Source organism: Camelus dromedarius, chromosome 33 (genome assembly GCF_036321535.1).
Source record: "Camelus dromedarius isolate mCamDro1 chromosome 33, mCamDro1.pat, whole genome shotgun sequence".
Taxonomy (NCBI): Eukaryota; Metazoa; Chordata; class Mammalia; order Artiodactyla; family Camelidae; genus Camelus; species Camelus dromedarius.
Genome location: NC_087468.1, coordinates 1,331,699 through 1,359,196, shown reverse-complemented (window position 1 = coordinate 1,359,196; position 27,498 = coordinate 1,331,699). Strand labels below are relative to the sequence as shown.

Below are 27,498 nucleotides of genomic sequence, written 5' to 3'. Positions count from 1 at the left end.
GTAATACTCCCTTTTAAAATTGCATCCCAAAAATTAAGACTCAGGAATAAATCTGATCCAGGAAGTGAAAGACTTACATGCGGAGACCTACAAAACACTGAGTAAGGAAATTAAAAGAGGACTTAAAGAAATGGAAAGATAGCCCAGGTTCTTGCATTGGAAGAAGTAATATTATGAAAATGGCCATACTACCCCAGAGCAATCTACAAATTCCTATCAAATCACCCAGGACATTTTTCACAAAACTAGAACAAATCATCTTAAAATTTTTATGAAATCACTAAAGACCCAGAATGACCAAAGCATTACTGAAGAAAAAAGAACAAAGCAGAAGGAATAACCCTCCCAGACTTGAGACGCTACTACAGAACTACAATCAAACCAGCATGATATTGGCACAAAAACAGACTTATGGATCAATGGAACAGAATAGAGAGCCCAGACATAAACCCACAAACATTCCATCAATTCATCTTGGACAAAGGAGGCAAGAACACACAATGCAGTGAAGACTTTAGCTTCAGCAAATGGTGTAGGGAAAACTGGACAGCTGCATGCAAATCAATTAGAATACTCCCCCACACCATACACAAAAATGCATGCAAAATGGCTTAAAGACTTAAATAGAAGACAAGACACTGCAAGCCTCTTAGAAGAAAACATAAGCAAAACATTATCTCACATAACTTCTCAGCAACATTCTCCTAGGGCAGTCTACCCAAGCAATAGAAATAAAAACAAAACCAAACAGGACCTAACTGAACTTACAAGCTTCTCCACAGCAAATGAAACCATAAACAAAATAAAGGGGCAACCTAAGGAATGGGAGAAAATATTTGCCAGTGATGAGACTGGCAAAGGCTTAATTTCCCCAATGTATAAACAGCTCACAGAACTTAATAACAAAAAACAAACAACCCAATCCAAAAATGGGCAGAAGACCTAAACATGCATTTCTCCAATGAAGACATACAAATGGCCAGTAGGCACATGAAAAAATGCTCAATATCTCTAATTATCACACAAGTGCAAATCAAAACTGCAATGAGGTATCAACTCAAAACAGTCAGAATGGCCATCGTGAATGATAAATGCTGGAGAGGCTGTGGAGAAAAAGGAACCTTCCTACACTGTTGCTAGGAAATGTAGTTTGGTGAAGCCATTATGGAAAACAGTATGCAAATTCCTCAAAAAACTAAAAATAGACTTACCATATGATCCAGCAATGCCACTTCTGGGTATATATCTGGGGGGAATTCCAACGTGAAAACATACCTCCACCCTAATGTTCACAGCACCACTCTATACACCAGCCAAGACATGGAAGCAACCTAAATGTAGCAACAGATGACTGGATAAAGAAACAGATATTTTTATACAATGAAATACTACACTGCCATAAAAAAGAAGAAAATAATGCTATTTGCAGCAATGCAGATGGACCTAGACAACATCATTCTAACTGAAACAAGCCAAAAAGAGAAAGAAAAATACCATGTGATATCACTCATATGTGGAATCTAAACCAAAAAAAAGAAGAAAATGGAAAAAGAAAGAAAAAGGACACTATGAACTCATCCACAATACAGAAACAGACTCATACACATAGTAAACAATCTTATGGTTACTGGGAAAGGGCGTGGGAAGGGATAAATTTGGGAGTTTGAGATTTACATATGGTAGCCACTATATATATAAATAGATTAAAAAAAAAAACTTTCTTCTGTATAGCACAGAGACCTACCTATGTTCAATATCCAGTAATATCCTATAATGGAAACACTGCTACAGCTGCCACCTGAGGAAGCAAGAGAAGAAAGGCAAGGAGAGTCCATTACCCCAGGCTAGAACCCTGTCCTCTGGGAGTCCTTGCCCGTGGTCAGACACTGTCCACTCAGGGCACTGTGCCTTCCTCCCAGGAGCTGGCTGACCTGAGGACGCACCTCCAGTGAACCTGGGGCAACTGAGGACTCCCCAAGTCCAGGCTGCAGGGGAGATGGGAGCAAATTCACAGGCTGGCACAGGGCAGCCCCCCATCTCCTGCCCTCGTGGCTGCCACCACTGCAGTCTTCCCCACTCCCTGACCAAACCACGCAGGCCTCCAGGAAGCCGGCTGACCTAAACAGGTGAGTCCTGCAACCCTGGGGCAGTAGAGGCTTCCCCTAAGGCCAGGCCCCTGGGGAGATGGGGATAAATTCAAGGGCTTGCACAGGGTAGCCTCACTCCCACCACTGCCACCATGGCCCCCTGAGAGCACTATGCCAGCATCCTGGGAGCAGAATGACCTATAGACTTGGATCCAATGAGCCTGGGGCAGCTAGCCCACCCCAAGGCCAGGCCACAGGGGGAGATAGGAGCAAATGACTGGCTGGCAAGGGGTAGCCCCTCTCCTCCTCCAGCCACCACTACTGCTGCTGCCATCCTCCCAGGCCCCTGAACACAATGAGCCCCTGCTCTTACTAAAGTGGGTATGGAGGGAGAGGGAACATATCTCAACATAATAAAAGCTATTTATGACAAACCTACTGCCAGCATCATACTCTACACTGAAAAGCTGAAAGCCTGTCTGCTAACATCTGGAACAAGACAAGGATGCCACTCTCACCACTTCAATTCAATATAGTATTGGAAGTTCTAGTAGAGCAAATAGACAAGAAAAAGATACAAAAGCCATCCAAAATTGGAAGAGAAGACGTAAAATTGTCACTATATGTGTATGACATAATACTATATATGGAAAACTCTAAAAGCTCCACACAAAAATGACTACAGCTAATAAAAGAACTCAGCAACGTAGCAGAATACAAGATCAACATATAGAAATCAGTGGCATTTCAATACATGAAAATAATAAACCTTTTAAAAATGCATGCCAAAAAAAAAAAAAAAGATTCAAGAAAAAATCTGACCCAGGAAGTGAAAGACTTACATGCGGAGACCTACAAAACACTGACTAAGGAAATTAAAGAAGACTTAAAGAAATGGAAAGATAGCGCATGTTCTAGCATTGTAAGAATTAGTATTGTGAAAATGGCCACTGGCCAGAGCATCTACAGATTTAATGCGATCCCTATCAAATTACTTAGGACATTTTTTCACAGAACTAGAACAAATCATCCTACAATTTATACGGAATCACTAAAGACCCAGAATTTCCAAAGCAATACTGAAGGAAAAGAACAAAGCAGGAGGAATAACCCTCCCAGACTTCACACAGTACTACAGAGCTACAATCAAACCACCATGGCATTGGTACAAAAACAGACCCACGGATCAACAGAACAGGATAGAGAGCCCAGACATAAACCCACAAACATTCCATCAATTCATCTTGGACAAAAGAGGCAAGAACATACAATGCAGTCAAGACAATCTCTTCAGCAAGTGGTGTAGGCAAAACTGGACAGCTGCGTGCAAATCCCTGAAGTTAGAATGCTCCCTCACATCACACACAAAAATAAATGCAAAATGGCTTAAAGACTTAAACATAAGACAAGACGCTACAAATCTCTCAGAAGAAAACATAGGCAAAACACGATCTGACATATATCTCAGCAATGTTTTCCTAAGGCAGTCTACCCAAGCAATAGAAATAAAAGCAAAAATAAACAAACGGGACCAAACTGAACTCACAAGCTTTTGCACAGCAAAGGAAACCATAAGCAAAACAATATGACAACCTATGGGATGCGAGAAAGTATTTGCCAATGATGCGACTGACAAAGGCTGAATTTCCAGAATATAGAAGCAGCACATACAACTTAACAACAACAAAAAAACCAAACAACCCAATTTAAAAATGGGCAGAAGATCTAAACGAGCATTTCTCCAATGAAGACATACAAATGGCCATGTCGACTGAAATAAACACACAGCCTAAAAGTTAAAAGTTACGTCTTATTTGGCGGGAGGACTCGAGCCGGGATGACAGCCTCTCAGATCGCTCTGAGGGACTGCTCTGAAGAGGTAGGGGAGGAGCTAGGATATAGAGGAGCTTTACAACAAAGACCAGGTAGTCAGAACAATAAAAGATTACTTGTTATCTAAAGAAAACCAGGATCTCAAGTTAAAGAATGTAGTGCTTTTCTATGTATGGGAGGAAGCAAACATTTGGGCTTACTGAATTCATTCCTTTGACAAGCACCTAGCTATCTAGGGCCAGCATCCGGTCCTTTCTTATTCTGAGTCTGCTCAGAGGGCACCAGTGTGAGTGGCTGCAGAGGCTGGGCTGCAGGCCTGTCCCCCACTGGGGGGTGGCGGCACCTGCTGATGACTTGGTTTCAGCATTCTTTGTTTACTGATATGGTTGCAGTATTTTCACTCACATTGCAGTATTTTCGTTCACAGCCAGTAGGCACATGAAAAAAACTCAATATTGCTCATTAACAGAGAAGTGCAAGTCAAAACTCCAGCGAGGCTTCACCTCACACCGGTCAGAATGCCCATAATTCAAAAGTCCACAAACGAGAAATGCTGGAGAGGCTGTGGAGAAAAGGGAACCCTCCTACACTGTTGGTGGGAATGTAGTTTGGTGCAGCCATTGTGGGAAACAGTAGGCAGATTCCTCAAAAGACTAAAACTAGACTTCCAAAAGCTTTTGATCTCAGGGGCAGGGCGACCAGCTCCCAAAGGCCCGGGCCTCGTCCGTTATTCTGCCCCAGGTTGCCTGTGCCCCGGAGGGTCTGTGGTGGCCTACTCGCCAGGCAGGTCCACCTAAACAGGAAGGCCTGAGGGCCGGTCGCAGGTGCTCTGGGCCCATCTGGCGCCCTCCCACCTCCTGAGGCTACTCCGCTTTCCCAAACCTGCCTGTGAGCTGCGGCGGAAACGCGGGGATTCAGTGACTACTAATGTGCAGAGGGGGGGAGGGCACCACGAACCAGGGCGGTGGCCTCGGACCCGCCTCAGGGCCTGAATGGGACGTGTGGCCCGGACCTCACCTCCGCACCCCGCCCTGTGTGCCTCCCCAATGCAGCCCAGGCCTCACCCGCAGGCTCCCTGACCTGCGAGCCCCCTCCAGCGCCCCTTACCTGCCAGGCGACAGCAGCGGAAGTGACAGCACGCGGCTGCCCAGACCCCAGGCCGTGTTCCTCCTCAGGGAGCTGGTCCAGGAGCTCCCGGCTCCCGCCCAGCTTCCCCTCGTTCTGGGCGCGCTCCCGCGTCCGCGGGCGCCCCTCCTCCTACCGCCCGCAGCGGGGAATCGCCACCTGGTTCTGCTGCACTGCGGGGACTTGGCGAGTGGGGCCCAGCGGGGCCGAGCAGGGCCGAGCGGGACCGGGCGGGGCTGGGTGGTGGGGCAGTCCACCCTGGGGCCAGGCCTGGGCTTGGCAGGGTCCCCATCCACAATGCCCCCACCCCTGTCACTGACCGGCCTGGCAGTTAACTAGATTCACTACAGGCTTTGAGCCAGGCCGCACTCCCTAGCCCGACTCCCCATGCTAGCCTCCCCACCCCTGCTTGCCTGTCCCCCAGCCCCCGTGACTGCTCCTCCAACAACTGCCAGTCCTGTCCCCAGCCAAACCCCCAATACGGGGCTCCTTACCTCACACCGATGTCCCAGCCCTCACACTCTGCCCAGCTTGGTCCTACCCCTTGGCCTCCACACCCCAAACTGACCCCTCATGCCTCACCTGGTGTACCCCCACCATTCCAAGGTGGTCCTTTCACCCCTCTCCCCGTGATTATCTCCCACCCCCAGCTGGGTCCCCTCAACTCCGTGTGCCCCTCACCCTTCATTGGGGTCACTTTCACTCCAAGTGGCCCCTCAGCCCTCAGCCTGTCCCCCTTCACTGTGAGATCCCCTGTCTCTCTGAGTGCACCCATATCTGGAGCTGAGCCCCTCACCCCTTACCTCTCACCCTGCTGGGGGCGAGGCAGTCTAGGCTCCGGTCACCAAGGCGACAGCTGCCAGAGGAGGATCTGGTATACTGTGTGTCGGCACAGCACTCTGTTCAAGGCTCCTGGGCACAGTGGGCCGGGCTGGAGACTGTTCCAATTCCCACCCAGGTGCCCTGCTGCCCATGCCTTGCGCCATGTCTCAGTCAGCTGGTCAGGGTGTCCTGGGCTGCTTGCTGATGGTCTGTGGGCCTTGGGTGGATGATGGCGCAGTTGGTGATCCAGACCTCCCCACTCCCAGAGCAGAGGCTCTAGGCCCAGGGTCCTGCAGGTGTAGGGAGGGAGTAGGGTGCGGCAGAGCCCTAGGATGGAGAGCAGGTGGTGGGCTGTGTGCATGTTCTGGGCTAGGCCCAGGTGGGTGCGGTGACCCTATTTGTTTTTGCCCAAGTAGAGGGAAGAGGGGCAGGAGCTTTGAAAGTGTCCACATTAGGATCCCAAAGCTGGAAAGCAAAGGGGGCAGCTGCATCGGCCAGGGCAGCTGCACTGGCCAGGCCACCTTGGAACCCACCAGGATGCTGGTCCCTCACATTCGGGAAGACTGACCATTGATAGGCCAGTGAAACATCCTCCCCCAACCCACCCATAGTGTAGTTTACAGGCAATTGAAGGGAATTTGACAAGTAATTTTAATCACCAATAACTGTTACTTTCTCTGCAGGAGATCAGGCCCACAGTCATGGTGAACGTGGCAGGGGCTCTGCCTGAACCCCAGCCTGGGGCAGAGGAGGACCTGCCCAGAAACATCCTCTTACCTCTTACCAAAGGGCACTGTAGTAGAAAAGAATAAATTTGTCTCCATTTTAGGTCCGTTCCTTTTCCTTTAACACTGTGACTTGTTTTCTGGGCTTGGTCTTGCTAGCTCAGCACCTTTTGTAAAACAGTGTTGCCTTTAGCCTGAAATACACAGGAGAGCCTATTCTTGGGGCTCTGACCTTTAAGGATATTAACACTTTTGCAGTCTTATAAAGATAACAAGTTGCAGAATAGAAAATAAGTTTGTTTTGTTGGAGGTTTTACAGGAACACCATGAGCAGCCCCAAGTGGGCAGCTGCAAGAATAAAGGATTCCAAGAAGAAAGAAATCCTACACCAAGAAATTTGCAACAACAAATCACACCCCCCTCCCCTTTTTAGTAGAAAAGGAGCCTTAAGTCTGATTTGGGGAAGATGGTTCTACAGGACATTAGTCAGCCATTATCCTGGTCTGCTGGCTTTCCAAATTAAGTCTCTATTCCTTGCCCCAATATCTTGTCTCCCAATTTATTGGCCTGTCATGCGGTAAGCAGAACTCAGTAACAGAAACAGGAATTGCATAAAGTAACACCTTAGAATTTCTTTTAAACCTCCTCCATGCTTAAGTTCCAAAATGCCACCTTTGCCTAAGGGGGTGAAAGGAGCACATGCGTTATCCTCCCATTCTTGAAGTGAGTTGGCTCCAAGTACACCCAGCTATGATGATGCCTGGGGATAGCAACACTATTTTGCAAACACTTGCCTGAGGGACAGAAGCCTCAAAACCTGCTTCTCAGCACCCCCTTTAACCCCAGTCTGCAGCTCCCAGTGTTCAGATCGATTAGATTAATCCAAACATTCAGTTCCATGTTGATAGGGCTCCTGGACACTTTCATCTACACATTCTAAAAATTTGTAAAAATGAAAAGGAAAATGGGAGGATTCCCAGCTGGAAAACAAACAAAGAAGACAAGGAGAAGAAAGAAAAGATACAGACGAGGGCTTAGTTTCCTCGCAAATTACTTAAGTCCCTTCATAAATGTCACATGTTTCCATCATGATTGCAAAATATAAACACCTTGGGTTTGCCGTGTTAAACAGCAATAAGGCCATGGCTACCTGAGAGGCTCCTACAGGGATCCAGTAACCACCTTCCTCTGGATGCAGCCCCGAGAAGGTGTCTTCCCAGTGTTATTGAATCTAACCCCATTCTGCTCACCACACGACAGGCCAATGGGAGATGAAGTGTTGTGGCAAGGAATAGCTACTTTATTAGGAAAGCCGGCAGACCACAAGGATGGCGGACTAATGTCTTGGAGAACAATCCTAACTCCAGTCAGAATACAGGCTCCTTTTATACAAAAAATGAAACAAAACAAAACAAAACAGAAGTGGTATGGTTGGCTGTTGCAAACTTCTAGCTGTAGGAATTCGTTGTTCTTGCAGCCGTCCATGTGGGTCAGGCCATGGTGTCCCTGTAAACCTCCAACAAAACAAAGGTTATTCTCTATTTTGCAACTTGCCATCTCTACGTAAGTGCAGAAGTGCTAACATCCTTAAAGGTCAGAGCCCAGAGAATAGGCTCTCCTGTATATTTCAGACTAAAGGCAACATTGTTTTACAAAAGGTGCAGAGCCAGCAAGCCTTTTGTAAAGCCTAGAAAACAGGGCACAGTGGCCAAATCTAAAGGAACAGATCCAAACATAGGGTCAGATTTGTTCTCCTCTATTACACCAGCTCAAAGTTGGATAAACTGTTTCCAGGAGGGGCCATGGCCAGGAGACCCCAGATAATACCTGATCTGGTCCCTCCCAGAGACTTGGTCCTCGCAAGTCAAGGCTCGGAGCACGCGTGGTGGGGACGGAGGGTGAGCGCAGGTTCCCACAGCCTGGCCACAGCCTGAACCACCCCCCAACCTTCTGTGAAACTCCGGGGCGCACTTGCCTCTTGCCCCTCGCCCAACTTCCGGCTACACACAGGCGCACAGTCAAGTTGGTTTTCAATTAATCAGAGACATTAGCAGGGGGCGGGGCAGGGGGATGGGGAACCTAGGGCTGGGCAGAAGATTTTTCTGATTTGTTTACTGAAAAGATGAGGGAGAAAAGGTCCCCACCCCATCCTCAAAGCACCTGGCCACTCTATCACCATATTGGCCTCTTTGCCAATGATTTTTTCACCTCCTTTTTTTTTTTTTTAATAAAGTTCTTTTTCCTTTACGGATTCTGGGAGCCTCTGGAAAGGGCCGTCAGGGTGGGAGTCACTTGCAGCACTTCGCTGAGTGCTGAGCCCCTGACCTGCAGAGTGGAGCCAGCTCTCCTGGAGACAAGGAGCACTGGGCTGCGGCAGAAACGGAGTGAGTGAGCCAGAGTTTTGAGGTTCTTTTGAGAGGTTGTGGTGGAGGTGGGGAGATCCCGGGAAAAGATGTTCCAGAAGAGGCAGGTGACTGCGCTCTGTGAAATAGAAATAAAAAGATGCAGAGTGCAGTGCTCCCAGCGATGCCTGCCAGAGTGCCAGCCCTGAGAGATCCAAGCTCGGATTTGGAGAACCTGGGGGCTTGGGAGAGGCTGAGGGTTCCAGAACTTTGTTTATAACTCCATCCCTCTTAAAATTGTGACTGTTGTCTTGAGGCATGTTTTAGGGAAGGAAAAAAGTATACTTGGCTGTGTGTGTTCTTTCCTACCTTCCATTTTCCCCAACAAAGTCAGCTCTAACTATGCACATGATGGATCCATAGGGGCAACCATTCACCACCGAGGTGCGAGCCTCGGGGATCCAACACCGAAAAGACCGGGGCTATGGTGGGGACCCTCTTGGAAAATTCAAAGACAGAGGCCACGTAGGGAGACCAACATGGTGTGCGAGACTGGGGCATCCTTCTGAGTCTCCCTGGGGCTGTAACCCAAGGGAAGTAGAAGCAGAAACTTGCCTTTGGACCCAAGGATCTTGCCGACCTCAAGGGCGCCCAAAGGAGAGTCCTTCTTGGCAGCTGACCAAGGAGGGACCCCGGAGGGAGCTCCACGTCCCCTATGCCCCCTTTCAGGGAATCCCACGTGAAAGTGGGAAGGCCTCTTTTTGTCAACCAGGTGGCCCCAAGGCAGCCAACCCAGGAGCTGAACTCTAGGGCCTCTGCCCCAGGTGAATTATACTGCACCCCCTAGAGGCTTGGAGAGTCTCCAGGATCTTTGAGGAGTAACCTAATCTGAGATCAGAGAAGCAGCAGTATCTAGCAACAGTCTTGTGCATAGGCCTGAGGTGACAGTTGCAGCCCTATAATTCTACACTCCAGTGCACTGTGCTCCAAGGTCAGAGATCAGTCCTATCTTGGTACAGTCCCATCAACAGGACCCCAAGGTCAGGGGTGCAGACCTATCATCATACAGTCCACTGCACAGGGCCCCAAGGTCAAGGATACAGCCTGTCCTGTAGCTGGAACAGTCCTTTGCATAGGGCTGTGCAGTCAAGGATGGAGACCTGTCCTGGGACAATCCTGTGCACAGGTTTCTGAGGTCAGGGATGCATCCCTATTCTGGTAGTCCTGTGCACGGGACTCCGAGGTCAAGGGACTATCCTGGGACAGTTATGTGCAAAAGGCTGTGAGGTCTGGGATGCAGCACTCTCCTGGTACATTTCTGTGCAGAGAAACTGAGGTCAGAGGTGAAACCCTATCCTGATACATTCTTGTGCACAGGGCTTTGAGGTTAGGGATACAATCCTATCCTGGTACATTCTTTTGCACAGGGCCCTGAAGTATGGAATGCAGCCCTATCTTGTGATAGTCCTGTGCTCAGGGCTCTGAGGTCAGGGGTGCAGCCCTATCATGGTACAGTCACAAGCACAGGTCCCTGAGGTCATGGATGCAGCCCTATCCTGGTATAGTCCTATGCACAAAGCTCCCAGGTCAGTGATGAAGCCATATCCTGGGATAATCTTAGGCACAGGTCTCTGAGGTTAGGGATGCAGCAATATCCTGGTACAGTCCTGGGAAAATGGCTCCAAGGTCAGGGATTCAGTCCTAAGCTAATACTAGCCTGTGCACAGAGCCCTGAGGTCAGGGATGCAGCTCTATCCTGGTACAGTCCTGTGCACATGGCCCTGAGGTCAGGAATGCAACCTTATCCTGCTAGTCCGTGCACAAGGCCTTGATGTCAGGGACATAGCCCTATCCTGGTACTGCCCTGTGCACAGAGCCTTGAGGTCAGGGATGGATCCCTATCCTGGTACTGGCCTGTGCACAGTGCCATCAGGTCAGAGATGAAGCCCTATCCTGCTACTGGCCTGTGCATAGGGCCTTGAAGTAAGGGATGCAGCAGTATACAGGTTCTGTACTGTGCACATAGCCCTGAGGTCAGGGAGGCAGCCCTACACTGGTACTGGCATGTGAACATGGCCTTAAGGTCAGGGATGCAGACCTACCCTGGCACAGCCCTATGCACAGGGCCTTGAGGTCAGGGATGCAGCCCTATCCTGTTACTGTCCTGTGCACAGTGCCATCAGGTCAGAGATGAAGCCCTATCCTGGTACTGGCCTATGCACAGCGCCATGAAGTAAGGGATGGAGACCTATCATGGGACAGTCTGGTGCACAGGGACTTGAGCTCATGAATGCATCCTTATTCTAGTACAGGCATGTGCACAGGGCCCTAATGTCAGGGACAAAGCCCTGTCTTGGTAAAGTCCTCTGGACAGGGCCCTGAAGTCAGGGATAGAGCTCTGTCATTGTACAGGCCTATGCACAAGGCCTTGAGGAAAAGGATGCATCCCTCTGTTGGTAGAGTCCTGTGCACAAGACCCTGAGGTCAGAGATGCAGCCCTATATGTTGCTGTCCTGTGCAAAGAGCCCCAAGGTCAAGGATGTAGCCCTATACTGAAACACTACTGTGCACAGGACTGTGAGGTCAGGGATGTAGCCCTCACCTAATACTGGCCTGTGCACATGGCCCTGAGGTCTGGGATGCAGCCCTATCCTGGGACAGACCTCTGCAGAGGGCCTTGCGGTCAGGGATGCAGCTCTGTACTCTTAATATCCTGACAACAGGGCCCTAAAGTCAGGGATGCAACTCTATCCTGCTTGCTCTGTGCAAGCCCTTGAATTTATCCCCATCTCCCCAGTGGACTGATTTTAGGGCAGCCTCTTCTGCCCAGGTTTGTAGGACTCACCTGTTTAGGTCAGCCGGCTTCCTGGAGGCCTGGGCAGTTAGGTCAGGGAGCTGGGGAAGACTGCAGTGGTGGCAGCTGCCAGGGCAGGAGAAGGGGGGCTGCCCTGTGGATTTGCTCCCATCTCCCCTGCCGCCTGGACTTGGGGAGGCCTCTGCTGCCCCAGGTTCACTGCAAGCGTGTCCTCAGGTCTGCCTGCTCCTGAGAGGCAGACACAGTGCAGTCAGTGTGCAGTGTGTGTGTGTGTGTGTGTGTCCGCAGCGACAGCAGGAAATGGGAGCAAATCTCAGCTCTAGCATGGGACAGCCCCAATTCTACCTTAGCCTCCACTGCGTCCCCTGACCACACCCTGCCCACCTCTCAGGAGCAGGCTGAGAGAAGTGCTTTATAGGAAGCTGGGGCAGAGGAGGCTGTCCCAGGACAGCCCCCATCCCCCGCCGCCACTGCCTCTGCCTGCTGTCCATCCCAGGGGTAGGCTCCACACAACCCTCCCCCCCCCCGCCTCGCTTGGCAGCACCATCAACCACCCAAGGCCCACTGACGACCCTTATGAGGCTTGGGACTACCCTGTCAGCTCAGACCAGGTGGTGGACATAGGGGATAAAGTGTCTGGGCAGGAATCGGAACCGCCCCCCAGCCCCGCCTACCACGCCCAGGAGCCTATGACACAGGGCCGTGTGCCCGCACAATGCATGGAATTCGTGTCTGGCAGCTGTCGCCATGGAGATCAGAGCCCAGACCGCCCCGCCCTCGCGAGGTGAGGAGTGAGGAGGTCAGCTGGCGTAGGGGTGTACTCGGGGTGTGGAGAGATCCCGCGGTGAAGGGGGACAGGCTGAGGGGTGAGGGTCCGCTGGGAGTGGAGGTGACCCAGCTGAGGCGTGGGAGGTAATCCCGGAGTGAGGGTTGAGGGCACCATCTCTGGATGGTGGGGGGACCTGGGGTGAGGCATCAGGGATCAGCGTGGTTTGCGGGGGCTGTAAGTTAGGACCTAGTGGGGCAGAGTCTCCGGGCGAGGACTTCGATGTGAGAAGGAGCCTTGTCTTGGGGGTCGGATGAGGGACCAGGCCTGGCCGGGGGTGGGGAAGCAGTGACTGGGTCGGGGGTAGCGAACAGGGGGAGTGGGGATCGGGGGTGTGTCCTGGTCCGGGGCGGTGGTGGTTCTAGGCGGGTGCCGGGACCCAGTCAGTGGCGGGGAGGGGGCAGTAGGGATTGGTTTCCCACCCAGCTGGGGCAGCAGGGAGGGCCCGCCCCCACCCACGCCCCCGCCCCACCCCTCAGCTCCACTCACAGCGTACGGCACCAGCGTCCGTGCTGCGGGCGGTAGGAGGAGGGGCGTGCGCGGATCCGGGAGCGCGCCCAGAGCGACGGGAAGCTGGGCGAGAGCCGGGAGACCCTGGACCAGTTCCCTCAGGAGGAACACAGCCTGGGGTCTGGGTCACCACGTGCCGTCGCCTCCGCTGTCGCCGCCAGGCAGGTAAGGGGCGCTGGTAGGGGCGCGCAGGTCGGGGAGCCGGCGGGTGAGGCCTGGGCTGCGTTGGGGAGGCGCACAGGGAGGGGTCGTAGGTTAGGTCCGGGCCTCGCAGCCCGTTAGGACCATGAGGGAGGTCCGGGCTGCCGCCCTGGTTCGTGGTGCCCTCCCACCCCACATTAGTAGTCCTTGAACGCTGTCTCCGCTACCGCTCTTACACGGGTTTGGGAAAGCGGGAGCAGCCCTGGGAGGTGAGAGGGAGTACCTCTGACCGGCCCTCAGGCCATGGCCTGGTCGCGGGAGGCGGGTGCGGTGCGGTCGCGGGGCCCCAGCAGCGGCTGCGGTAGGATGGGGGCTGCCCCGTGCGAGCCCCTGGGTTTGTTTCCTATACCCCTGAGTCCTGGACTGGGGTGAACTCTGCTTCCCCGTGTTCACGGGGCGCATGTCTCGCAGTCAGCCTGCTCCTCGGAGCCGGACGCGGTGTTCTCAGGGTTTGGGGGCAGTGCTATCCGCGGCTGCGGCGGGGAGAGGGGTCTGCCCCTGGGAGCCTGTCCATTTACTCCCATCTCCCCCGTGGCTTGTCCTGGGCTCAGTCTCTGCTGCTCCACGTTTGCGGGACTCAGGTTACAGGTCAGTCTGCTACCCGGAGGCGGGCCCGGTGAGGTCAGTGCAGGGGCGGCTGTGGCGGCAGCGACAGCGACAGCAGAAATGGGAACAAATCCCCGCGCTCGCATGGGGCAGCCCGAATCCCGCCATCGCCGCCGCCTTCCCCTGACAGCACAGCGTCCGCCTTCCAGGAGCAGGCTGACCTGTAACCTGAGACCCGCGAACCTGGGGTAGTAGAGGCCAAACCCAGGACAGATTGCGGGGGAGTTTGAAGCAAATCCACAGGCTCACCTGGGCAGACCCCTAACCCGTCGCTGCCGCCGCTGCCTCCAGCCACACCCTGGGAGACGGCTGACCTGGGGATGTGCCTGGGGAGATGGGGACAAATCTAACAGCTCACCAGGGGCAGTGCCCCTCTCCCTGCTGTTGCCCCAGGTTCACAAAACGCTTGTTTCCAGGTCAGTTGGCTCCTGGGAGGAGGGCGCAGTTGGGTCAGGGGACAGCGTCAGCAGCCTGTAAGGAGTTTAGGAGGACTAGGCTCTGGCCCACTCTCCTAACTCACTCTCCTTTCTTTTGTTTCCTCAGTGGATGTAGCGGCCTTTCCATCATGGTTTATTACCAGATAATGAACATAGGTTTCTGTGCTATACAGAAGGATCTTTTTTTTTAAAACTATTTTTATATATAGTGGATAACAACCTATCCTCTTCCTCTGGTAACCGTTAAGACTGTTACTAAGTCTGCAAATCTGTTTCTGTTTTGTAGATGAGTTCATAGTGTCTTTTTTTGGGGGGGGGTTGCACGCATGAGTGATATCATATGGTATCTTTCTCTTTCTGGCTCACTTCACTTAGAATGACGATCTCTAGGTCTATACACGTTGCTGAAAGTGGCATTATTCTATGGCAGAGTAGTATTCCATTGTGTAAATATACCACAATGTCTTTAACCAGTCTTCTGTTGCTACATTTAGGTTGCTTCCATGTCTTGGCTGTTGTATAGGGTAGTGCTGTGAACATTAGGGTACAGGTGTCTTTTCGCATTGGAGTTTTCCATAATGGCTACCCCAAATGACATTCCCAGCAACAGTGTAGGAGGCTTCCTTTTTCTCCACACCCTCTCCATCATTTATAATTCATGATGGCCATTCTGACTGGTAGGAGGTGATAGTTCATTGTAGTTTTGATTTACATTTGTCTGATAGAGATATTGAGCATTTTTTCATGTGCCTGTTGGCCATTCATATGTCTTCATTGGAGAAATGCGTGTTTAGGTCTTCTACCCATTTTTGGATTGGGTTGTTTTTTGTTATTAGATTGTATGAACTATTTATATATTCTGAAATTAAGCCTTTGTCGGTCGCATTATTGGCAAATATTTCCTCCCATTTGTCGTTTTGTTTATGGTTTTGTTTGCTGTGCAGAAGCTTGTAAGTTCAGTTAGGCCCCATTTGTTTGTTTATTTTTGCTTTTATTTCTGTTGATTGGGTAGACTTCCCTAGGAGAAGATTACTGAGAAGTATGTGAGATAATGTTTTGTTTATGTTTTCTTCTCAGAGACTTAGTGTCTTGTCTTATATTTAAGTCTTTAAGCCATTTTGAATTTATTTTTGTGTATGGTGTGAAGGGGTATTCTAACATCATTGATTTGCATGCAGCTGTCCAGTTTTCCCTACACCATCTGCTGAAGAGATTGTTTTTACTGCATTGTACGTTCTTGCCTCCTTTGTCAAAGAGGATTTGAGTGAAAGTTCATGGGTTTATGTCTGGGCTCTCTATCCTGTTCCATTGATGCGTAAGTCTGTTTTTGTACCAAGACCATGCTGGTTTGATTGCAGCTCTGTAGTAGCATGTGAAGTCTGGGAGGGTTATCCTTCCTGCTTCATTCATTTTCTTCAATAATGCTTTGGTAATTCTGGGTCTTTTGTGATTCCGTGTAAGTTTTAGGATGATTTGTTCTGGTTTTGTGAAAAATGTCCTGGGTGATTTGATAGGAATCTGTAGATTGCTCTGGGCATTATGGCCATTTTAACAATATTAATTATTCCAATGCAAGGATCTGGAATATCTTTCCATTTCTTTACGTCTTCTTTAATTTCTTTGATCAGTGTTTTGTAGGTCTCCACATGTAAGTTTTTCACTTCCTAGATCAGATTTATTCCTCAGTCTTTTAGTTTTTTGGAAGCAGTTTTAAAAGTGATTATTACTTTCGTGTAAATAAATGCCACTGGTTTCTGTATGTTAATGTTGTATCCTGCTACCTTGTTGAATTCTTTATTAGCTCTAGTCATTTTTGTGGGGAGCCTTTAGGGTTTTCCAGATATAGTATTATGTCATCCACATATACTGACAGTTTTACTTCTTGTCTTCCAATTTTGATCTCTTTTATTTCTTTTTGTTGTCTAATTGCTGTACTAGGACTTCCAATACTATATTGCATAGAAGTGGTGAGAGTGGGCATCCTTGTCTTGTTCTAGATGTTAGCAGACAGGCTATCAGCTTTTCAGTGTAGAGTATGATGCTGGCTGTAGGTTTGTCATAAATAGCTTTTATTATGTTGAGATATGTTCCTTCTATACCCAGTTTAGTAAGACCAGGGGCTCAGTGTGTTCAGGAACCTGGGAGGATGGCACCAGCAGTAGTGGTGGCAGGAGGAGAGGGGCTACCCCTTGCCAGCCAGTCATTTGCTCCTATCTCCCCCTGTGGCCTGGCCTTGGGGCAGCCTAGCTGCCTCAGTTTCATTGGAACCACGTCTTTAGGTCAGTCTGCTCCCAGGAGGCTGGCATGATTCAGTCAGGGGCAGTGGCAGGAGTGAGGATGCCCTGTGCAAGCCCTTGAATTTATTCCCATCTCCCCAGGGGCCTGGCCTTGGGACAGCTTCTGCTGCCCCAGGGTTGCAGGACTCACCTGTTTAGGTCAGCCGGCTTCCTGGAGGCCTGTGCGGTTAGGTCAGGGAGTGGGGAAGACTGCAGTGGTGGCAGCTTGAGGGCGGGAGAAGGGTGGCTGCCCAGCACCAGCCTGTGGATTTGCTCCCATCTCCCCCACGGCCTGGCCTGGGGGCGGCCTCTGTTGCCCCAATTTCTCTGAAGGTGCATCCTCAGGTCAGCCTGCTCCTGAGAAGAGGGTGCAGTGCCCTCAGCGGGCAGTGTTTGGGCATGAGCAAGGACTCCCAGAGAACTGGATTCTAGCCTGGGGTAACTGACTTTCCTTCCTTTTCTTTGGCTGCCTCAGGTGATAGCCAAAGCGGTTTTTCCATTATAGGATATTACTAGATGTTGAACATAGGAAGGTCTCTGCGCTATACAGAAAAAACTTTTTAAAAACATCTATATACATATGTAGCTAACATATGTAAATCTCAAACTCCCAAATTTATCCCTTCCCACCTCTTTTCCCTGGTAACCATAAGATTGTTTACTATGTGTATGAGTCTGTTTCTGTATTGAGTTCAGGTGAGTTCATAGTGTCCTTTTTCTTTCTTTTTTTGGATTCCACATATGAGTGATATCATGGTATTTTCCTTTCTCTTTCTGGCTTACTTCACTTAGAATGATATTCTCTAGGTCCATCCACGTTGCTGCAAATAGCATTATTTTATTCTTTTTATGGCAAAGTAGTATTCCATTGTATAAATATACACCAATTTCTTTATCTAGTCATTTGTTGCTACCTTTAGGTTGCTTCCATGTCTTGGCTGTTGTGTTAGGGTGGTGCTGTGAACATTATGGTGCAAGTGTCTTTTTGCATTAGAGTTCCCTCCAGATATATTCCCAGAAGTGGGATTGCTGGTTCAAATGGTAAGTCTGTTTTTAGTTTTTTGAGGAATCTCCATGCTGTTTTCCATAAGTCTACACCAAACTACATTCCCACCAACAGTGCAGGGGGATTCCCTTTTCTCCATACCTTCAGCATTTATCATTCATGGACTTTTGAATGATGGCCATTCTGACTGGTGTTAGGTAATAGCTCATTGTAGTTTTGATTTGCATTTCTCTGATAATAGTGATAGTGAGTATTTTTTCACATGCCTGTTGGCCATTTGTGTGTCTTCTTTGGAGAATTGTTTATTCAGGTCCTCTGCCTATTTTGGGGTTGGGTTTGTTTTTTGTTATTCAGTTGTATGAGCTGTGTATATATTCTGGAAATTAATCCTTTGTCAGCCACATCATTTGCATATATTTTCTCCCATTCGTAGGTTATTGTTTTGTTTTGCTTATGGTTTTCTTTTCTGTGGGGAAGGTTATGAGTTTAATTGGGTCCCATTTGTTTATTTTTGTTCTTATTTGCATTGCCTGGGTAGACTGCCCTAGGAGAACATTGCTAAGATTTATGTCAGAATGTTTTGCCTGTGTTTTCTTTTAGGATATTTATTGTGTCTTGTCCATCTGCATCTTAATTGTAGACTCTAGATCTGTTCTTCAGTTTTGAATTTTGAGCTTCTTAGAGAAAACCTACTCTTAGCTCACATGTCAGATTCAACATGTCTTAAACTGAATTCATAATCTTTTTCATGAACTGACTTCCACTTGCAGCATCTCTACTTACTCAGTGGGAGAATCATTCTTCCGGTCCTGGATACCCAAAGCCTTGGAATGGTCTTCAATTTCTCTGTCTTGCACCATCCTCCGCATTTTGTCAGCTCCCAGAAATGCACATTCTTGGTTTCAAATGTCCATTCCGATTTCTGATACTCTGATGAAGAGCTTTCATCCCTGATACATGAATTTTTCCTTCTGTTAAACTCAGATGCTCTCTCCCCACCTTTCAGTCCACCTACAGTTTCGACCCTCCAACATCTAGAGTCAAGTCAAAGACTTACCACAACCAGATCTCTCAGCCAGGTATTCTCGGCCCCCGATCATTTTGGCCTTGCCTTATCTGTTCCAATCATTATGTGCCTTAGCCTCCTAGGGTAACCTGTGCCTTATTAAAAGCCAGGAGTCTCCAGCCTTTTCCTATCCAGTCCTCAGTTAAAACAGCTTAGAATTGCCCCAGGAACCAGTTGGAGCCCCATCCCCTACATAGAGTCTTCCCTATTTACTCCAACTCCTTCTAGCTCCTCTTTGTATTCCTGTACTGTTTATGATCTGTAGCCCATAATCTTGGCTTTGAGTACTGACTTGGTACCATTCCTGGGTGGTTTCCAATGTGCCTCCTCGCTTAGCTGGTAACTGGAGAAGGCTCCTGTGTTCAGCCTTCTTAACCTGCACCCTGCTTATTAGCATTGGGCAACAGCAGGCATCCAGGCAGTGCTTACCTACTTGATTTATTCACAGGGGTGATGGTGTGGAGTATAGCTAATAACTTTTAATTCAGTGTTACAATTGAAAATGAGGAAGGCCTAGAAAACCCATAAAAGTGTATCTCTATGTTGAGTTTAGCATTTAACCTCAATGATTTTCTTAACTGTGCATTTACATTCACATACTGTTGAGTGCTTGTACGTTTCCCTGAGGCAGGTAGGTGAGATGTTATGTTTGACTTTCACATTACATTTCATATTGGATATATTTGTGGAATGAGAAAACCTTCTTTTATAACTACACAGCCTGAAGCACAGAGAGACTGAGACCCTCATCCAGGGTCACATGGTCGGTGTTGGGCACAGGCCAGGACCACGGTTCACATCTTCCAGCTGATGCTGCTTCTCTTCCAGTGCTTTTTCATTCCAGTGCTGGGAAATGTAGCCCCATCAGCCACATGGCCAAGTCACATTGCTGCCCCCTTTCCTGCCAGTGATGGCAATGCTAGGAAAAGTGGCAAAAGAAAGGTCAGAAATAGAAGGGATAAAAGACATGGAAGAAATGGATCCTCAACCTCCTTCTCCCTGTTTGAGCACCTCACAAGTGTCCCACTCTGACAGTGCTCTTCACTGTTTATAACATAGTGTTTATAATCAGACTGATCTTGCATAAGACATGGTTTTACCCTGGTCCCTTTCCTGCTAGTCTTCACTGTCAGGGACAGAAGGTGCCTGACTGTGCTCTGTTTGTCATGTAGGTGGGAGGGAACATGGGAGAGGGAGCAGGTTGAACTGAAGCCGAGTTTTTACAGCTCTGTTGTTGTAGGATCAGAGCAGTTCCACTCCTTCTTTCATCATCTCTCTGCCTCCGAGTCCCAGCCATCCCCTCCCCACATGCCACATCCTGGGGGAGGACAGGTGGTGGGTAATGCCCCTGCCTTACTCCACTCTGACTTTCACTGACAAGCCACGTGCATTCTGTCAACAGATCTTGTTAACACCACTTTTAATATCTATCTGGAGCCCAGCCACTTCTCATCATGGCTCCTGCCTCCACTGCTGCTTCCTTGCCCTGGGCCACTGTCCTCTCCTCCTGTACAGCCCTCCTCATTGGCTCCCCTCCTTTCATCTCTGACCCATATTGACCATTCTCACCTGGCAGTCAAGTGAGCCTTTGAAAACCTAAATTAGATTGTGTCATCCTTCTGCAGTGCCTCCCCATTTCACTCCGGGTAAAACCACAGTCCTTACAAAGCCCTCCGAGGCCGTACAGGATCTGCACTGCCCTCCCCACAGCCCCAGCCCTGCCCCCACCCTGGAACACACGAGGTGAGTGCTAGCCTCAGCGCTGGTTATTCCATCCACCTGGGCCTTCTCACCTCCTAGTCCTAGTTCTAACCTCAGTCCTCAGTTTGGCTTGCTCTGATACTTAATAATCCATCACCCTCACCCATCCTCCCGACTGTCTATACCCTGCCCTTTTTCTTTCTTCCATGGTTCCTCTTTCCTAACGTGCCACTACTCTTCTGCTCTGTTGTGTGAATTGTCACCTCCACCCCGCGCCCCAGCTGGACTCCAAGCTCCGTGAGGACAGGACTTCTGTTTTGTTTATTGATACATTCCAAGTGTCTAGACTACTCCTGGGTACGTAGTTGGCACTCAGAAATTATTTGCTGAATAAATTTAAAAAAGGATATTTTAAAAATGAATCATCCTTTCAGAAACAGCGAGGAAAGGAAGCGACATGGAGGGAGGTGGTGCAATAAATAATATTTGCCTGTTCTCTGTGTGATATATATGCAAGTGTTTTTTAGGCTTAATTCAGTATCCCAGTTTTTTAATTTAACAGCTGTATTAAGGTATAATTTACAGGCCATAAAACTCACCCATTATGATTGTACAAGTCGGTGATTTTAGAAAATTTCTAGAGTGGTGCAACCACCTCCTCAAAAAGTCCCCTTCTGTCTGTCCATATGCAGTTAGCCCTCCCCCCAATGGCACCCTGATTTTATTTGTTTTTTATTTTTTGGCTCCCAGGTCTCAAAAGAATGATTTACACAGCAATGCTTTGTACTTTTAGAAATTACACATTTAAATATGAAATAAACTGTCATTGCTGAATGTAGGTAACAGTAGTGAACATCAGTGAGAATAATGGACTTGTGTGTCAGGCTGGCTGTGGTCTTATCCAGCTCCACCATTTACTAGGTCACCCCAATTTTTTTTCTGCCTCAATCTGTTTATCAGTTATATGGGGGTAACAACAGTAGCTTACAGAGTTGCTGTGAGGATTAAATAAACAATGAAACAAAATTTAGTATAGTGGCCAGCTTACAGTTAATCCCTGGTTTGTAAATGTGTATGCCTACTGCAGAATATAAAAGCAGGTTAATTTCCAACAGAGAAGATCATTTCTCAGCATTTTTTGAAAGGTAGTTGCAGAGCCATTTTTACTAAATTTTCTGTGCTCGTCTTTGACAGAGCTTTGACACCAGGGAGATAATTATCTACTTTTGTGTTAAATTCATGTTGACTATCAGAAAGTGTTCTGAGTTATGTTTCAGTCTTTATGTAGGGAGATACTGTGAGACTTCCTCTAAATGAGTGGGGGAGGGGCATTCATTGTAGCTCTTGTAGCTTGATAAGCCTGCACTAAATTATCTTTTTAACTTTTAATTAAATCAATCAATTAATTTTTGCAGGGTGGTGGTAATTAGATTTTTATTTAGTTAGTTAGTTTAATTTTTAGAGAAGGTACTGGGAATTGAACCCAGGACTTTGTGCATGCTAAGCATATGCTCTTCCACTTGAGCTATACCCTCCCCACTAAATTATCTTTAATAAGATCTTTTTCTCTGTTTTGTTATTTCTTTTATGTACATATACACAAAGCAGGGTCATCAGAAGCCTCTCGATTCCACAGATGATAATACTGAAAAACACTGCCCAGTGACAGTGAATCCTTGGCATATGAAAAAAGCTTTTAAAGTCATGAGTGAATTAAGACTGTATCGTTACATTAACATACATGTAACCATGGATCTCTTAACCTTTATTTTCCAGTTTATAATGAAGATATTCACCACCTGTCAAGGTTGCTTTGTTTTATACAGGGAATATTTAAAGTCTTTTCCACAAGTTTTTTAAATAAGGAAGAGAGCAGGTAAGTTATCAGAAGTGTGAATGATGTAATCTGCCCTGTCTAGTATGGTAGCCACCAGCCAAATGTGGCTAGCATGAATTGAGATGTTCTGTAAGTGGAAAATACATAATGGATTTTCAAGACTTAGTACAGCAAAAAGAATGTATACTGTTTATTACTAAGTTTTAAAAATGTTAATCACATTTTGAAATGATAGCATATTGCATATTTTGGGATAAATATAATTATTACTGGAATTGATTTTATTTGTTTCTTTTTATTTTCTTAATGGAGTTACTGGTAAATTGTGACTTGCATTACATTTCTATTGGGCAGTGCTGGCTTCTAACTTACTGCAAGGAATATGAAAAGAAAACATTTACTAAATTCTTTTTAAATTGAGGAGTTGATTTACATCATGTTAGTTTCAGGGGGTACAACACTGAGACTCAACATTTGTGTAGATTGTATTCCATTTAAAGTCACCATAAAATAATGGCTGTGTTTCCCCATGCTGTACAATACATCCCTGTAACCTACCCATTTTATATGTAGTACTTTGTACCTCTCAACCCCCTACCCCATCATGCCTCTCCCCTCCTCCTTCTCCCCCTGGTTACCACCAGTCTGTTCTGTATACCTGTGAGTCTGTTTCTGTTTTGTTATATTCATTAGTTAGTATTAATTTTTAGATTCTACATATAATTTAACACATAGAATATTTGTTTTTCTTTCTCTGACTTATTTCACTTAGCATAATACCTTGTAGGTCCATCCATGTTGTTGCAAATGGCAAAATTTTATTCTTTTTTTTTAAGATTGAGTAATATTCCATAAGATATATAAGTATGTTTATATATATACACAAACATATATACCACATCTTCTTTATTCATTTGCTGATGGGCACTTAAGGTCGCTTCTATATCTTGGCTTTTATAAATAATGCTGCTATGAACTTATGGATGCATGAATCTTTTCTAATTAGTTTTTTGGTTTTTGGATATATATACCCAGGCATGGAATTGCTGGATCTCGTACTTTAATGTAGGATCAGTTGGTTTCTTGTTTAGAGTAAAAGTATAATCACCTTCATTTCCAACATGTGCTATTTCATGGCAAAGTGTTCTATTTTTCTTAACATGTTTTAATGATTTATAATCATTTTACAATGTTGTGTCAAATTTGAGTGTAGAGCACAATTTTTCAGTTACACATGAACATATATATATTCCTTGTCACATTTTTTCTTCTGTAAGCTACCATAAGTTCTTGCATATATTTCCCTGTGCTATACAGTATAATCTTGTTTATCTATTCTACAATTTTGAAATCCCAGTCTATGCCTTCCCACCCAGCATCCCCTTGACAACCACAAGTTTGTATTCTATACCTATGAGTCTATTTCTGTTTTCTATTTATGCTTTGTTTGTTTTTCAGATTCCACAGATGAATGATCTCATATGGTATTTTTCTTTCTCTTTCTGGCTTACTTCGCTTAGAATGACATTCTCTAGGAGCATCCATGTTGCTGCAAATGGCATTATGTTGTCTGTTTTTATGGCTGAATAGTATTCCATTGTATAAATATACCAACTCTTCTTTATCCAGTCATCTGTTGATGGACATTTAGGCTGTTTCCATGTCTTGGATATTGTAAATAGTGCTGCTATGACATTGGGGTGCAGGTGTCATTTTGAAGTAGGGTTCCTTCTGGATATAAGCCCAGGAGCAGAATTCCTGGGTCACATGGTAAGTCTATTCCTAGTCTTGAGGAATCTCCATCCTGTTTTCCACAGTGGCTGCACCAAACTGCATTCCCACTAGCAGTGTAGGAGGATTCCCTTTTCTTCACAGCCTCTCCAGCATTTGCCAGTTGTGGATTTTTGAATGATGGCCATCCTGACAAGTGTGAGGTGATACCTCATTTTAGTTTTGACTTGCATTCCTCTGATAATTAGTGACATTGAGTATTTTTTCATGTGCCTATTGATCATTTGTATTTCTTCCTTGGAGAATTGCTTGTTTAGATCTGCCCATTTTTGGATTGGGTTGTTTGCTTTTTCTGATTAAGTCATATGAGCTGCTTATATATTCTGGAGATCAAACCTTTGTCAGTTTCATTTGCAAAACTTTTCTCCCATTCCATAAGTTGTCTTTCCCTAAATTGTCTTTTTGTTTTACTTATGGTTTCCTTTGCTGTGCAGAAGCTTGTAAGTATCATTAGGTCCCATTTGTTTATTCTTGCTTTTATTTCTATTGCTTGAGTAGATTGTCCTAAGAGAATATTTTTGAGATGTATGTGAGATAATGTTTAGCCTATATTTTCTTCTAGGAGGTTTATTGTATCTTGTCTTATGTTTAAGTCTTGATCCATTTTGAGTTTATTTTTGTGTATGGTGTAAGGGAGTGTTCTAGCTTCATTGCTTTACATGCTGCTGTCCAGTTTTCCCAACACAATTTGCTGAAGAGACTGTCTTTATTCCATTGTATCTTCTTGCATCCTTTGTCAAAGATTAGTTGACCAAAAGTTTGTGGGTTCATTTCTGGGCACTCTATTCTGTTCCATTGGTCTATATGTCTGCTTTTGTACCAATACCGTGCTGTCTTGATGACTCTAGCTCTATAGAATTGTCTGAAGTCTGGGAGAGTTATTCCTTCAGCGTCTTTCTTTCTCTTCAGTAATGCTTTGGCAATTCTAGGTCTTTGATTGTTCCATATAAACTTTATTATGATTTGTTCTAGTTCTGTGAAATATGTCTTGGGCAGTTAGATAGGGATTGCATTAAATCTATAGATTGCCTTGGGCAGTGTGACCATTTTAACAATATTGATTCTTCCAATCCAGGAGCATGGGATATCTTTCCATTTTTTAAAGTCTTCTTTAAATTCCTTCATCAATGGCTTGTAGTTTTCTGTGTATAATTCTTTCACCTCCTTGGTTAGATTTATTCCTAGGTATTTTATTACTTTGGGTGCTATTTTAAAGGGGATTGTTTCTTTACTTTCTTTTTCTGTTGATTCATTGTTAGTGTAAAGAAATGCAACTGATTTTTGAACATTAGTCTTGTAACCTGCTACCTTGCTGAATTCTTCAATCAGCTCTAGTAGTTTTTGTTTGGACCTTTTAGGATTTTCTATATATAGTAACATGTCATCTGCATATAGTGACAATTTTACCTCTTCTTTTCCAATCTGGATCACTTTTATTTCTCTCTTGCCTGATTGCTGTGGCTAGGACTTCCAAGACTATGTTGAATAGGAGTGGTGATAGTGGGCATCCTTGTCTTGTCCCAGATTTTAGTGGGAAGCTTTTGAGTTTTTCACCATTGAGTACTATGCTGGCTGTATGTTTGTCATATATAACTTTATTATGTTGAGATATGTTCCCTCTATACACACTTTGGTGAGAGTTTTTATCATAAATGGGTGCTGAATTTTATCAAATGCTATTTCTGCATCGATTGAGATGATCATGTGGTTTTTGTCTTTTCTCTTGTTGATGTGATGTATTACATTGATTGATTTGAGTGTGTTGAATCACCCTTGTGTCCCTGGGATGAACCCCACTTGGTCATGATGTATAATCTTTTTTATGTGTTGTTGGACTCTGCTAATATTTTGGTGAGGATTTTGGCATCTATATTCATCAGTGATACTGACCTATAATTCTTTTTGGTAGTGTCTTTGCCTGGTTTTGGTATCAGAGTGATGTTGGCTTCATAGAATGAGTTTGGGAGTATTCACTCCTTTTCAGTGTTCTGGAAGAGTTTGAGAAGGACTGGTATGAGTTCTTTGTATGTTTGGTAGAATTCCCCAGTGAAGCTGCCCAGTCTTGGACTTTTATTTGTAGGGAGGTTTTTTATTGCTATTGCGATTTCTATTTCATTTCTAGTGATCAGTTTGTTCAAGTGGTGAGTTTCTTCTTGATTCTGTCTTGCTGGACTGTATGTTTCCAGAAACTTTTCCATCTCTTCTAGGTTATCCAGTTGGCTTCCATATAGTTTTTCATAATATTCTCTTTTGCTATTCTATATTTCTATTTTATTTGTTGTAATTTCTCCATTTTCCTTTCTTCTTTTGGTTATTTGGGCTCTCTCTTTTTTCTGCTTTGTGAGTTTGGCCAGAGGTTTGTCAATTTTATTTACTTTTTCAAAAAACCAGCTTTTGGTTTATTGATTTTTTTCTATGTTTTTTTTTTTAAATCTCCATATTATTTATTTCCTCCCTGATCTTTATAATTTCCTTCCTTCTGCTGCCTTTTGGAGTTTTTTGTTCTTTTTCTAGTTCTTTCAGCTAGTGGGTTAGATTGTTTATTTAAGATTGTTCTTCTTTTTTGAGAAAGGCCTGTATTACTATAAACTTCCCTCTTAGCACTGCCTTTGTTGTGTCCCATAAATTTTGTGTGGTTGTGCTTTCATTCTCATTTGTCTCAAAGTATTTTTTAATTTCAACTTTGATTTCCTCATTGATGCATTGATTTTTTAATAGCTTATTGTTTAATCTCAATGCTTTCCTTTTTTTCTCCTTTGTTTCTCTGTTGTTGATTTCTAGTTTCATGGCATTGTGGTCAGTAAAGATGCTTGAGATAATTTCTATCTTCTTAAAATTTTTGAGGATGCAAAGGGTTCTTTCAAACTAAAGCAATGAGTCATTTTAAGACAAAAGATATTTCATATATACATAATTTTGCTCTGTATTAATCTACTTTTTGTTCTCCATAAATTTTTTCTTGTGCCTATTGATCATTTGTATTTCTTCCTTGGAGAATTGCTTGCTTTAGATCTTCTGCCAGTTTTTGGATTGGGTTGTTTGTGTTTTCCTTATTAAGTCATATGAGCTGCTTATATAGTCTGGAGATCAAGCCTTTGTCAGTTTCATTTGAAAAAATTTTCTCCCACTCCGTAGGTTGTCTTTTTGTTTTATTTATGGTTTCCTTTGCTGTGCAGAAGCTTGTAAGTATCATTAGGTCCCATTTGTTTATTCTTGCTTTTATTTCTATTGCTTGTATAGACTGCTGTAGGAAAGCATTTTTGAGATGTATGTGAGATAATGTTTTGCCTATATTTTCTTCTAGGAGGTTTATTGTATCTTGTCTTATGTTTAAGTCTTTGATCCATTTTGAGTTTATTTTTGTGTATGGTGTAAGAGAGTGTTCTAGATTCATTGATTTACATGCTGCTGTCCAGTTTTCCCAACACCATTTGCTGAAGAGACTGTCTTTACTCCACTGTATGTTCTTGCCTCCTTTGTCAAAGATTAAGT

General features: G+C 45.8%; 1 protein-coding gene and 1 long non-coding RNA gene across 4 annotated transcripts in view; one reads left to right on the top strand and one right to left on the bottom strand.

Annotated features, from left to right (window-relative positions):
* LOC116158325 (ubiquitin carboxyl-terminal hydrolase 3-like) overlaps positions 1–5,128 on the bottom strand; it is a 121,331-nt gene extending 116,203 nt beyond the window's left edge. For both annotated transcript variants that reach the window (XM_064481719.1, XM_064481718.1), the window contains exon 1: positions 5,028–5,128. The gene's annotated coding sequence lies outside the window, so the exon portion shown is untranslated. The remainder of the gene's footprint in view (positions 1–5,027) is intronic.
* Positions 5,129–13,055: 7,927 nt separating this feature from the next.
* Positions 13,056–27,498, top strand: part of LOC135319840 (uncharacterized) — a 63,105-nt gene continuing 48,662 nt past the window's right edge. Inside the window, exons 1-2 of one of the 2 annotated variants that reach the window (XR_010378736.1) lie at positions 13,056–13,250; positions 22,155–22,254. This is a non-coding gene — a long non-coding RNA (uncharacterized LOC135319840). The remainder of the gene's footprint in view (positions 13,251–22,154; positions 22,255–27,498) is intronic. The other variant, XR_010378737.1, reaches the window with a different exon arrangement.